The 13,898-nt window shown below is 49.4% G+C and overlaps 1 protein-coding gene across 2 annotated transcripts in view; it reads right to left on the bottom strand.

Annotated features, from left to right (window-relative positions):
* The window catches only part of MGAT3 (beta-1,4-mannosyl-glycoprotein 4-beta-N-acetylglucosaminyltransferase), a 57,666-nt gene extending 44,845 nt beyond the window's left edge, over positions 1–12,821 (bottom strand). Inside the window, exons 1-2 of one of the 2 annotated variants that reach the window (XR_006709384.1) lie at positions 11,975–12,821; positions 11,482–11,668 (exon numbers count right to left, since the gene is read on the bottom strand). The gene's annotated coding sequence lies outside the window, so the exon portion shown is untranslated. The remainder of the gene's footprint in view (positions 1–11,481; positions 11,669–11,974) is intronic. The other variant, XM_045465885.1, reaches the window with a different exon arrangement.
* Positions 12,822–13,898: the final 1,077 nt, after the last annotated feature.

Below are 13,898 nucleotides of genomic sequence, written 5' to 3'. Positions count from 1 at the left end.
CCATTTTCTCCAACTTTGAAGCCAGAGGCCGTGTAAGGAAATAGGGTGACCCCATTAGAGAAAGGCTTGCATGGAGGGAGGGGTCCTAGAAACCATGAAGGGAGGAGAGAGGCCCAGCCCGTCCCTGGTCGCTGAGCCACCCCCACTGCAGCCCCAGACACATGAGGGAGGCTGGTCGGGCGCCCCATATGACGAAGCACGCAGTAGGGATGAGGGGTCCCTCCCGAGCCCCGCCCAGACTGCAGAATCATGAGCAAACCCATACTGCTGGTTGCTCGGGGCCACGATGCCTGGGGTGTGTTTGTTACACGGCATTAGATAGCTGATACACTTCAAGTCATGAAGTCTTGTTTCTCAAGTCTCAGGATCACAGCAACATGACAGACTGTTGCATCCACCCGACTCCTGAAACAATGCTGTGGGCACCAATGACAGTCCCAACAAAGTTTATTGCCATGAGAGGCAAGGCCAACCGATCGGGACTGACGCTCTTGACCAGAGAGCTGTCTCGAACAGCCGAGTTTTGAGAGCTGACCACATCGTCTTATCATCACCTGGGAACAGAACAAAGAAATAGTTCCCAGATGGGGGTGGACACAGTTCTGACTTGCCCTTGCCCCAATCCAATCAAACACTAATCCAGTTGATTTTCCTTGAACTTTTGTTCCCTTGATTGATAGGACAAGGCTGTTATCTCTTAATCTACAGTGTTAAAACAAAGCTGTTATTTCTCAAGCCTATAGGTTAGCCCTACACTACAATTTAACCCTTACGAGACCAAGTTCAAGTCTCACTTCCACTGCCGATCTGGGCAAGTCACATCACCTCTCTGGGACTTGGTTACCCCCCAAACAGCGATACCGACAGGCACCACCTGGCTTGGGGTGAGGGCGCAGAGCGAGTACATGTGGCGAAGGGAGCGCCGACCGGCCTGGAGGTTGTGCTTGAGAAGCGAGAGCCCGGTATGGAGGCCCGGCCTCTCTGGCTCCCTGGGCCAGCAGCCCTGCCCCACAGAATGATGGCCTCTTCCTGACTGGAACCGTCGCTGGTCCGACTGCTTTCCACGCCACCTGCTGAGGTGGTGGATGGAGCGGGGGGGGGGGGGGGGGGGGGGGAGCGGGGCGGGGGACGGCAAAGTGGGTCATTTTTCTCCCCCATCTCAGGGAAGTCATCAGACTCCAGGAGTTTGGGTTTTTTTTGTTTTTTTTTTTCAACGTTTATTTATTTTTGGGACAGAGAGAGACAGAGCATGAACGGGGGAAGGGCAGAGAGAGAGGGAGACACAGAATTGGAAACAGGCTCCAGGCTCTGAGCCATCAGCCCAGAGCCCGACGCGGGGCTCGAACTCACGGACCGCGAGATCGTGACCTGGCTGAAGTCGGACGCTTAACCGACTGCGCCACCCAGGCGCCCCGGGAGTTTGGGTTTTTTGAGTTGAAAAGCGCTCCAGGACCGAATCAAGCAGACCCCTCCCCAACTGGCCCAAATTTCTAGGGAATGGAGACACCGAACTTCACGAGCACTGTGTCTACACATGAACGATATCATTGCTGAACCTCCAGCCGTCTAGTGAGGCAGATGCTTATGGCCCCAACTGACAGAATAGAAGGTTGAGGCCCAGAGACAAGTGACTTCCCCACGATCACGGAGCTTGTGACTTACCCTGGACCTGGTGGCTGCACATATGTCCTCCTCCCCACCCCCCTCCACCTCGGTCCTTTCCTGCTCTGGGACAGCCACCGATGAGCGAGTGGCCACCAGCCAAGGCTAAGAGGCCAACTACAGGGGTCACATAGGCCATCCACTGTCATACCTCTGCCAGTGCCACCAGACCCCCGCTGCCCACCTGTCCCCCACTGGGCTCACTGGGCCAGGTGTGGACAGGCTCAGGAAGTCCATAGAACCCAGGGGCAGTGGGAGCCCACCAGCCCAGAGCAGAGTGGCATCCAGCCCCCAGCCCCCAGCTTCTCAAGGGGCACCTTCCCCTTCCCCTACTGGCCCATTTTTGGCTCTCCTTTGGAGAAACTGCCAGAAAGTGGGGGGGGGGGGTGGTGTGCAGCTACTCCCAAGGGACTGTGGGGCCAAATTTCTACACAGGAAGGGCTTGTGCAGGGTGGGGTGATCTTAAGGAAGGGATGTTTTGTTTGGTTTTGAAGTAAGCTCTATGCCCAGCATGGGGCTCGAACTCATGACCCCGTGATCAAGAGCCACATGGTCTCCTGACTAAGCCAGCCAGGCGCCCCAGGAAGAAATGCATCTTAAGCTGCCCTCATAGCAAGCAAGTCTCTTGAGGTTGATGGAGACGGGGGTTACCCAGACCCCCTGAAGACCACCCTGGTACCATTAAATTTTTTTTTTTTTTTCAACGTTTATTTTTGGGACAGAGAGAGACAGAGCATGAACGGGGGAGGGGCAGAGAGAGGGAGACGCAGAATCGGAAACAGGCTCCAGGCTCCGAGCCATCAGCCCAGAGCCCGACGCGGGGCTCGAACTCACAGACCGCAAGATCGTGACCTGGCTGAAGTCAGACGGTTAACTGACTGCGCCACCCAGGTGCCCCCACCCTGGTGCCATTAAGACTGCTGTCCACAGATGCCTGTCCACAGTGGGGGGTCCCCATCAACCTGGCCTCAGCTTTGCCCTCCCTCTCCCCCACCCCTCCCTCCTTCCTGTTGGCCTGGACACACGCATTGCTCACTGCTTGACGTCTCCTGGAAGCCTTGTCCCCAAATGCTGGCCTTGCCTTTATCTTGTTGGTCATCTCTGCACAGGAAGGAGCCTGGGTGGGTGCCAGGGCTGCCTAAGTAGATTATGTCACTCACCCCAGGGCGGTGGGTGGTTCAAAGCAACTGGGTCCTCGGGCTAGCCCCCGGGGGGCCCGGTCCCCGAGCTATCTTTGCAACCAGACCCCAAGGAGGAAGCAGAGGCCCAGAGACGGGAGTGACGGGTTCACGCCACACAGTGAGGGGGATGGAGCTGAGCCCAGAATCCTGTCCAGCTGCACCCCGCCCCCCAAAGCTGCTTCCGGACCACATTCTCAGCAACTCACAACAAATGGCTCCTCTGGAGCTTAGCGAGGCATGTGAGGTGACCCCCACCACCCACCCCCTGTTTCCAGTGGCCACGGCTCCTCGGCCTCCAAGACTATCACCAACTGGAAAATACTCGTGCCCAGTAGAGGACGGTTTACCCACCGTGATCTGCTCTTCCTACCCCCTTTGGAGGGACCACCTCTACTGTAGTGTGGAAACTGAGGCGCAGAGAGGTTTGGAACACCCAGAGCTGGCAAATATGGAGCCAGCCCTGAACTTCAGGTCTCCTGCTTTCCTGCCGTTTCCTCTGGCACCCAACTCAGAGCAGGGAGTGTCTGTGAGCCACGAAGCCAGCCTCGTCTGTCCCCTCTGCCTCCAGCCGGAAGGTCACATTGATGAGGAGTGTGGGGAAAGCTGAGGGCAAAGTAGAGCTAACACCAGCGACCCCACCCCCACCCCCACCCCACCCCCAGGGTGGGATATGTGTGGTATTCCTCAGACACTCCCGGCTACCCAAGAACAAAGGAAAGGGGTTAAAGTGCTTGCCATGGTGATGTGGGAAACTGAGGCAAATGAAAAATGAAATTATGTCAACTGCCCCAGGACCTATGCTGGCAATCCTACTCCAAGCCTATGGCCCCCGATAAGCATCTGAAGGCTCTCACGACTGAGGTGTTATTAAACAGTTAACAGCTAACCCCCCAAGGTCCTGGAAACCTTGCTTCCAAAATACCTTAGAGACACTCTATCCCTGAGCCCCTCCCAACCCGAGGGTGTGTAATGAGTTCCCATCACGACCCCAGGGCAGCTCTTCCAGCCCACGGGTCCTGTCCTCGTGCTTTAATAAAATGACCTTTTTGCACCAAAGGCGTCTTCAAGAATTCTTTCTTGGCCGGCGGCTCCAGACCACCCCACCATCACCCCAAACCTTCATCATATGCCGCCCAGTTTGTCGGACTAGAGTCTTTTCATCTGGACTCTGAGCTTCGGTGCACATTTGGTGAGTATACCTTCTCTTTTCTTCCTTTCCTCTCATTTCAGGGGCCTTTTGAGGAGGGTGGTCCTATTGGGTCACTTTCATGTCGATTGCTCAGGCTGCAATCCTCTAGCCCGTGGCAACTCTTCTGGGAGGAGAAATCCTGCCTTTTGGCTGCAAGTCAGTACCCTGGCCAGGATGGTAATAAGACCCAGAAACCTGATGCCCTCTCTTTATTCCTGTCCGTCTTCAAAGTTGTCTGTCTTGGGCACGGGACAGCCACCTAAGCCACCAGGACGTCTGCCAATCTTAAGACTCCCGTGTGAGGTTTCCTCCTCACTGATCTAACATGATCCCCTCATCTCTGGTCTAGCCACTTCTGGCAGGGAGACCTCCACCGAGAGCTGGTGGAAACCAGCACCTGATTGAATTAAGACCCAACCGGGGATCATTTCCTAGGGAAGTTGTCTATAAAGCGTCATCATGGAGGCAGCTGAGCTCCTAGAAGGAGGTCACTCTCTGCTGGTTTCAAGGACTTGGCAATGGGCTGGAGGCAGTAAGGGAATTTAAGTTTTCATTTGCCTGAGTTTCCCACAACACCATGGCAAGCACTTAAACCCTTTTCCTTTGTTCTTGGGTAGCCGGGAGAGTCCGAGGAATATCACACATATCCCACATATCCATATGCGTTGGAATGTCACTTAGATTATGATGGATTTCTGTCTTTACCGCTTTCTGTCAATGTCCTCTGCTCGCTACTACTTAAAATTGGGTAATTCCCCCTTGTAAAACTTTTCTAGTGTTTTCCAGGTTGTTCAAGCAACTAAGGCATGGCCTCTGCGGCATGCTCTTCAAAGACTAGGTAATCAGGGCATGACCATCAGGGAATGTTCTTCAAGGCACAGCCTTTTAGGGCACGGCTTTCAAGGTATTTTGGTCCATACGCCAGGCACCCATCTGTAGTCCAGAATGCAATGGGGAAGTGGGGGGACACTAACATCCCTCATTCAGGAGCCCTTAGTCGGCTGGTTGGTGGTCATAGCAATTTCTTTCGAGGGACACCTGGGTCGCTTTGACACCAGGAACCTCTGACATATCCTGCTCATAGGACACCACCCACATCGGAGGGGATTCTTAGGGGTAATGGGCTTTCTCTCTCTCTCTCTCTCCTTTTCTCTCTAGGAGCATGGGAGCTTCTCTTCGGTCCCCGAGAGATGCCTTTTTAACCCACTGGAAACAATCTGGCTTGCAATATGTAGAAAGGATTGATTTCCTGTAACCCTGAGTGGCCTTAGTAAACGGAAAATGTATGGAGGTACCCTAGGGCCAGGCCTTCATGGCTACCTGGCTCCAATGGCCTCTGGCAGATCGTGTTTGGTCAGTAACCAGGCCAGTAAACTCCCTCCTGATATATTGGATGGTAATTGTCTAAACAGGCCTCCTCTTAATAGAACCCAGGTCGCTGGAGGAAACACAGACCATCCCTGACAAAGGGGACGCTGACTCTCTCTCTCTGTTCCTCTGCCTAATAGATGTGAGGGCTTCTCCCTCCTTCAGTTCCCGGGTTACCAGCTATAATTGGAGCCAACTGTGGTTAGTCCACCTTGGGATAGGGACTGTAAGGAATATTCCCAAGCAGCTGCTGAAGCTCCATTTGTTTTGGGGAAATTCCTGGTCTTTTCTGGCCTGATGTGGACTCCATTATTTCCACTTTGGTGGAATAAACATGGCGTCTGCTCCTCTGTCGGAGCTCAGGTTTTGAATCGGGTTTTCCCTCTCTGCTTCTGCTGGCACCTTGCCTTTTCTTCCCTCCCGTCCCCCTCCAGTTTCTTTTTTTTTTTTTTAACGTTTTATTTATTTTTGAGACAGAGAGAGACAGAGCATGAACGGGGGAGGGGCAGAGAGAGAGGGAGACACAGAATCGGAAACAGGCTCCAGGCTCCGAGCCATCAGCCCAGAGCCCGACGCGGGGCTCGAACTCACGGACCGCGAGATCGTGACCTGGCTGAAGTCGGACGCTCAACCGACTGCGCCACCCAGGCGCCCCCCCCCCTCCAGTTTCTACACCAACTTGGGTGTGGTCTACATAACTGGTTCCTATCTATACCATCCTCAATGCCTCAGGCACCATTGGCTCCCCCTCCCACCCTCGAGGTCAAAGAGCAAAGAGCACCCCCTTGGACCACCCACTTCAGATACCCCCACTGGTGTCCCAGGTGAAAACTGACAATGGGGATAAATTGATTGACTTTTAAGTGGACGCAGGGGAAACATATTCAGTGTTTAAACTAATTTCAGTTTGGGGCGCCTGGGTGGCTCAGTCGGTTAAGCATCCGACTTCGGCTCAGGTCATGATCTCGCGGTCCATGAGTTCGAGCCCTGCATCGGGCTCTGTACTGACAGCTCAGAGCCTGGAGCCTGTTTCGGATTCTGTGTCTCCCTCTCTCTCTGCCCCTCCCCTATTCACGCTCTGTCTCTCTCTGTCTCAAAAAGAAATAAACATTAAAAAAAAAATTTAATTTCAGTTTGTTGGACCTGGTCTTTAAAGTTATCAGCATTAAATATGAAACTTTCATTCTACCAAGGTTGACTAAAGGTCAGATAAGCTCATGTTATCTCTGTTGCAATTTGTTAGCAAAAAGATGACTTAAAATGATAATTTTGTCTGTCTCAAAGTTGTCATGGGTAATTGTTAAGATAGCTTTCAAAGTCTTTGGTAACCTGAAACTTTAAAGTTTTGGTTGCATGACAAATCAGATTAAATTCATTGGACATCTAGGTCTTTTCCAGATAGGATGGAGTGCTAAAGCTTTGATTACCGAACGTAGGTTTGGGCTTATTGCAGAGAAACTAAGGCTATTTGGGTCTATTGGAAAACATGCTTTGTGCTTAATTGGCTCATGAATTTACCATCTAAAAAATTCTGGTGTAAACACCTCTCAATTGGTTAGTGAGTCCTCAGTTGGAGACTAAGGTTTCCTAAGAGTTCAAATTCTGCTAAGTGTACTTAAGACTGATGGAAATAAGGAAAGCACCCCTGTATATAGGAAAGTGGGAGATATGTAAGAAAGATATAAGGAATGGAAATACATTTTTTGTTGAGGGTAAAAGAAAGTAATTCTGTCCTAAATGAGACTGGTTGTTGGAGAGAAATGGCCTTGGGACAAAGTCTGAAGGCAAAGGAAAGTTGTAGAAGGTTCGTGAAGGGAAATCTTTGGAAAGGAATTGTGCTCAGGATAGACTAAGGTTGAGATGAATGGGATTTTTAAAGTACACTGGTATAAGGTTGAAATTCTGCTTTTCTCTTGTTCAGAAGACAAAGTTTTCTTGGACTGTTGATCTGCTCTTGATAAGAAAATGTAAATAAAGGCTTTTTTTTCTCTTTGGTCGGCCGGAGATACCAAAGCTTTAGGTTTCTTCTTTATCAGGTCTTTGATTACTTAGTTAAAATTTCTCAATGTTAAAGGAGCTAGGTTTTGCTAACAACGATATAATGCTACCCATTCGCCTTCAGGATCTTTTATTGCGACTTTGGTTGAATAAACAAAGTTTTAAGATTTGTAATGATCTGTAAGCCTATTTTGGACGTGCTTTATGGGTTTTTAAAGTTTTAACAAACTTCCCAGGATTTAAACGGTAAATTAAGTCTTTTGACCAATTAGGCCCTTTTATTTGGGATGCTAAGTTACTTGGAAACCACTGTCATACAATGGTAAACCTTAGGTTGTGTTGCACAAGTAAATGTTGTAACTGCCCAAATATATATGCAATTCCTAAAGTTTTAATGTTTCGGTATAAGGTCATCACTTCATATTCTGATTACTTGAAATGTTATGTGTCACACAAATAACTGAATTTCTTTGTCAATTGCATCATAATGAACTCTCATCAGATCTTTAACAATGTCGGTTTCTGAGATTTGGTCATTTATAATTGTTCTTATCCTCTCACAAAACGTGTTTCTCCTTCAAGGAGATTTATAAAAAGAACTTTTGGGACAAATACAGGTATTTGACATCTTTAAGATTAATGCCAAAATGGGTAAGAATTTCCAGAACTAAAAAGCTGCATTCACACCGAACAAGAATTCGGAACATGGGACTGAATGAACTGAGGAAGATTATAGTCTTGTGACTCTTGTTGGAAATAATGGCTGGTTCTCTGTTTCCTCTTCCAGATTAAGGAAACTTTCTCTTACGATATCTGTGATATACAGAAATGTCATCAAGTACTCAGTTGTAAACTGAAGCATTTATCTTTTCTCTCTCCCCAAACCCTCTGAAATGCAAAAGCTCTCCAGTGAATAGCCTTTCCTTCGCGGCAATTACAACTGTTTGCATAAGTTCAATAAGAATCTGTTCATCTTGTCACAGGTCACCGTTGGAAATACTGGTTATTTTACCAAGGCTTTGACTGGAATGTCCTATTTGAGAGTGACATGCATAGACTCAGATATGACCAGACAGCTTTAAGGAACTAAGGTTGGCTTTATGCAACACGGAGCCATAAAGTCCCTTGGAAATGTTGGCCGGATACCTTGCTTACAGAGTTCCCAGCACCCTCCCCAGGGGAGCAAGGAAGGTCACTTCCTGGCAGGTGCAGGGACCTCAGGGTATCTGGGAGACCTCGTGAAGAGGAATTCGTCCAATTCCACGGGTACTGCAGGCCTTGTCTGATGGCAAGTGCTTGGCTTGGCTTCTGGCCTGGAGAGGCTACAAAAGTTCGGTCTGGAGATTCCTTATAAAGGGTTCCAGCAAAGCAAACTTTAAAAGATCCTCATGAGCAATCGTTATTCTTGCTGAATTTATGTAAATACTTAGGCCAGGTTTGTTAAGACTGGAGTTATTCTACAAATGCATGGGTGTCGACTTGGCTATCTCTGGAAAGGGGGGTTTTTAGAGAGAAAAACTACGTTTCAACAACGCACCGTTATGGATGTTAAATTCTAGTTCTGATCATCTTGAAATGTTTGTTGTTTGCCTAAACTAGACAGCTTGAGGTAAACTTCAGAAAAATTGTCACAATATGTCACGAATAGACCATCTTCTGTGCTTGTTGTTCTGTGGGGATAATAATATGACCCCATGGGCATATGATTATTTAAACAACCGGGAAATGGGATGGATTCCCCCAATACTTGTATCCAAAGACTTTTCTCACTGGAGACCTTTCGATAGATAAAGACTATCGTCTTTATTACTCACTTGAGGCCTGGTTAATTCATAAATCTCTAACCATGCAAACCGTACCCTCCCTAAACCTGATCTGACAGTTACTAGAAACCCACCCCATCTAAACCCAGGAGATCTGGTTTATTCAAAAGATGGAAAGTCTAAGACAACAGGGGACTTAACTCCAAAATAAAAGGGCCCCTACTGGGCCGAATTAGGCAATAAAGTGAGAGGGGCATTCTTCGTGGGCTCTTGTATCTAAAATAAAACCTGCACCCCCTTTCCAGGAAATCAATTAGCAACCTTACGTGCCTTCTTTTTCCCGGGAACCTGTGCAAGCCCTCAAACTTCCCTTAGGATGGTTGTACCTTTCTTTTTCATTCTCCTTTCCCAATTTCTACTGATAATTCCTTCTTACGATGGGCCATCCCACAGACAAAGGGGTCACAGCAGACCTTTGAGTTACAGGCCAGAAAGACCAATCTGATTCCTGCTGCCTGTTTCCACTCTCATCCGAGGATGCTTCAAGCCTGACATCTAAAAATCTCACTGGCAGCCCTGGGAGACACGGGGTTTGTAGTTTGCTGTAACCATTAACCCATATATTTCTTGTTTCTGTAAAAGTGCCTCTTATTCATTACCTGATTGCTTACTGAACAAAACAGGCTCTAGAGGATGGCTAAACACCACTTGTCATATGGTTAAGGCCTTAAACGACTCTCAAAATAGCATTATGTTATCAAATACTAGAAGTAACTCGAATGCGGGAAACAGTTCTACAAAATAGAATGGCATTATACATTTTAGCTGCTGCACGAGGTGGAACTTATATTCTCCTAAAAACAAAATGCTGGGGCGCCGGGGTGGCTCAGTCAGTTAAGTATCCGACTCTCGGTTTCGGCTCAGGTCATGACCATGACCTCAGGGTTTCGTGAATTCCAGTACCACATCCAGCTCTGTGCTGACGGTGCGGAACCCGCTTGGGATTTTCTCTCTCTCTCTCTCTCTCTCTCTCTCTGCCCCTCCCCTACTCATGCTGTCCCTGTCCCTCTCAAAATGAATAAATAAACTTAAAATATTTAAAAACAAAACAAACACCCCCCCCCAAACGCTGTATATACATTCCAGATTACCGCAAAAATATTTCTGGATTTCTAATTGACATAAATACTCAAATTGGCGCATTAAACAATCCCTCTTTCTCCTTGAATGATTGGTTAGACATCTAGATTGGAGGACTTTTGTCAGCTACCGAAGGACTTTCCTTTGGGCTAATCTTTCTAGTTATTCTAATTATGTTTTGCTGTTTTCTCCCGTGTCCCTCTGCCTGGTCCCAAGACCCCATCACTGCAATGACTTCAAGCCAACAGATGATCCTTTCTACTCAAGGAGGTGCATACACGTTGCCCATGTTGGATTCAGCTGCCTCTATGTTTTTGTCACTCCTCGGTATGTTCCCCGACTGACCAATATTGACTTATAGGTAGGGACGTCTCTGAGGCCCTCCGCCTTCAGCCACCTTAAAGATTTAAGGGTCAAAACTGTTCAGGGGGGATATGATGAGGGAGCATGGGGCAAGCTGAGGGCAAAGTGCAGCTAACAGCAACCCCCCGCCCCCCAGGTGGGATGTGTGTGATATTCCTCAGACACTCAAGAGCAAAGGAAAGGGGTTAAAGTGCTTGCCATGGTGATGTGGGAAACTGAGGCAAATAATATGAAATTCCCTTACTGCCTCCAGCCCATTGCCAAGTCCTTGAAACAGGCAGAGTGACCACCCTCTAGGAGCTCAGCTGCCTCCGTGATGACACTTTGCTAGGGGGCAAAAGAGAACCTTGACTTAACATTGTCCCAACCTCCAGGATCCTGTAAATCTACTTCCTTTAAGTCAACTGCCCCAGGACCTATGCTGGCAATCCTACTCCAAGCTTATGGCCCCTGATATGCATCTGAAGGCTCTCGCGACTGAGGTGTTATTAAACAGTTAACAGCTAACCCCTCAAGGTCCTGGAAACCTTGCTTCCAAAATACCTTAGAGACACTCTATCCCTGAGCCCCTCCCAACCCGAGGGTGTGTAATGAGTTCCCATCACGACCCCAGGGCAGCTCTTCCAGCCCACGGGTCCTGTCCTCGTGCTTTAATAAAATGACCTTTTTGCACCAAAGGCGTCTTCAAGAATTCATTCTTGGCCGGCGGCTCCGGACCACCCCACCATCACCCCAAAACTTCGTCAACATGGCAGACCCCAAAGGGGTCTGTCACCTGGTCTCCTGGCCAGAGCAGGGCACAGACCAGGCCTCTTACCTTTGTGTTTGTAAACAACTATGAGATTCTGGGTCTCCCGCTCTGGAACCAGCATAAGGGCTGCTTCTAAATGGGGCCAGGATGACATTGACTTCTCCCGCCCTGGGCTGCCCCGTTCCAGCCGCCCAGGGGGATTCTGGGCCTCGCCGATCTCTGCAGTGTTCTCTCCTATCACTTTGAGCCCGTCCTACAGGAAGAGAAGCGGAAGCTCAGAACTGGACCATGTCCTGCCTGAGATCTCACAGCCACACCTTGTCGTGTGATGGCCAAGTGGGGACAGAGGCCTGGGCACGTGCCTCAGGAGCACATCCCCAAGCTTTGTGGCCTTGGGCAAGCTGCCGGACCTTGGGCAAGCTGCCCGACCTGGCGCTCCCTTTTCCTGAGGCCACACTGAACATGGCTTTCCTTTCACTGGGGCTGCGGGGTGGCCAGGGTACGAAGCTCACTGACCAGCCAGGCAGCCTTCCCCAGAGGGCCTGGATCCTGGACTTACCTGAGGGCCCAGAGGTGTCATAAGGACCCCTCCTGCCGATTTCTTTTGTTTTCCTCCTGGCCCTTGCTGCTTGCCATCATATGATACACTCACCATTTCCTTGTTTATTGTCTTTCTGCCCACTGGGCAGGGCCTAAGCTTTGTTCCTCATCTGTGGGATCCTAATCAGGCACGCAATGCTATTTACTAAGTGAATGAGTGGCTGTGGGGGAGGGCAGCCTGAGGCCAGTCAGAGGTGTGGTGATGCCGGGAGAGCTGATGGTGGCCCGGCCAGGGGAGGTGGGGCTGGAGGAGGAACTGATACTGTCCCGGGTGGGTGGGTGCCGGGGAGGAGGAGGGTGACAGGGGCCGACTGCTCAGTGGGGTGTTTGATGGGGAAGGCTGGCCCCTTGGCAGACCACCCCCGACAGCTGGGCTCGGGCTGGGTCCCAGGCGTGACATCACCGCTGGGCAGAGCTGGCGCCTTGTCTCATCCCCCTCAACATCCTCTGGGCGAGGGTTTGGTGCTTAGCCCTGAGGTACGCCCGTCCGCACCCCATCTTCCACTCTTCAAACTCCATACCCTCGACCCCCTCCTCCTGGAAGCCTTCCCTGATTCTCCTGCTCCTCACCTCCTCCTGCCCACGAATTCCTCCTTCCTCTATGCCTGCACCACTCACTTCACTCAGGAAACTGCTCTGAGACTGGCCCCGGGTGCTGGCGCCATGGGGGTGCAGAGATGACCGTGGCTCAAGGGACACAAACCTAGAAAGCAAATCACAGCCTGACTTCAAACCCAGGCAACGCATGAACGCTCTTTTAAAGAAAGTATTTCTCGTGGATCGTGGAGTGGTCCCCCATCACTTTTATTACAGTGTTTCTTTTTTTTGTTTTTGTTTTTGTTTTTTAATGTTTTTATTTTCGAGACAGAGACAGAGCATGGGTCGGGGAGGGGCAGAGAGAGAGCCCTCATTCGACTTTCCGTCTCTATGACTTGGCTACTCCCGCTCCAGGTGCTGTGTATGAGTGAACCCTACCGTATTTGTCCTTTGGTGATGGGCTTATATCACTTGCTATAATGTCCTCAAGGTTCGTGCATGTTGTAGCAGGAGTCAGAATTTCCTTGCTTTTTTTTTTTTTTTTTATCCCCCAAGGAAACTCTACCCCGCACATGGGGCTCAAACCCACGACTCTGACTCCAAGATCAAGAGTCGCACGCTCCCCTGAGACAGTCAGGCGCCCCAGAATTTCCTTCCTTTTTAAGGCTGAATAGTACCCTATTGTACGTACACACCACGTTTTGCTTTTCCATTCATTCATTCATTCATCCACGGGCCTCAGAGGCTGTTTTCACCTTTTCGCTATTGTGAATAACGCTGCTTCGTGCACGAGTATCTGTTCCAGTTCTCGTTCTCGCTTGTGTTGGGTGTGTACCCAGGTACAGAATTGCTGTAATTGTATGTTTAACTTGGGGCTTATTTCTAAGGCGATTGTTCAGATGCATCCTAAATAGGATTAGAGCCGATTTATTTTTTAATTCATAGATTCAACACCCACTAAACTTGAACCGCTCATACTTTGCAAGATTATGTCCTGAGACTCCAGTGACACACCCAACAACAGCTGCACCATCCAGTGGGGCTGAGCTTGAGCCACGAGTGGCTATGGAGTTCTGGAACGTGGCTGACCGCACTTAGATGTTCTGTGTGCTGAAATACACCTGTATTTCTTTCTACTTTCTTTTTTCTTTTCTTTCTTTCCTTTTCTTTCTTTCTTTCTTTCTTTCTGGAACGTGGCTGACTGCATTTAGATGCTCTGTGTGCTGAAATACACCTGTATTTTTTTCTTTTTTTTCTTTTTTCTTTCCTTTCCTTTCCTTTCCTTTCCTTTCTTTCTTTCTTTCTCTTTCTTTCTTTCTTTCTTTCTCTTTCTTTCTTTCTGGAAC

The sequence above is a fragment of the Leopardus geoffroyi genome, chromosome B4 (genome assembly GCF_018350155.1).
Source record: "Leopardus geoffroyi isolate Oge1 chromosome B4, O.geoffroyi_Oge1_pat1.0, whole genome shotgun sequence".
Lineage (NCBI taxonomy): Eukaryota > Metazoa > Chordata > Mammalia > Carnivora > Felidae > Leopardus > Leopardus geoffroyi.
This window is presented reverse-complemented; position numbering and strand designations above follow the sequence as displayed.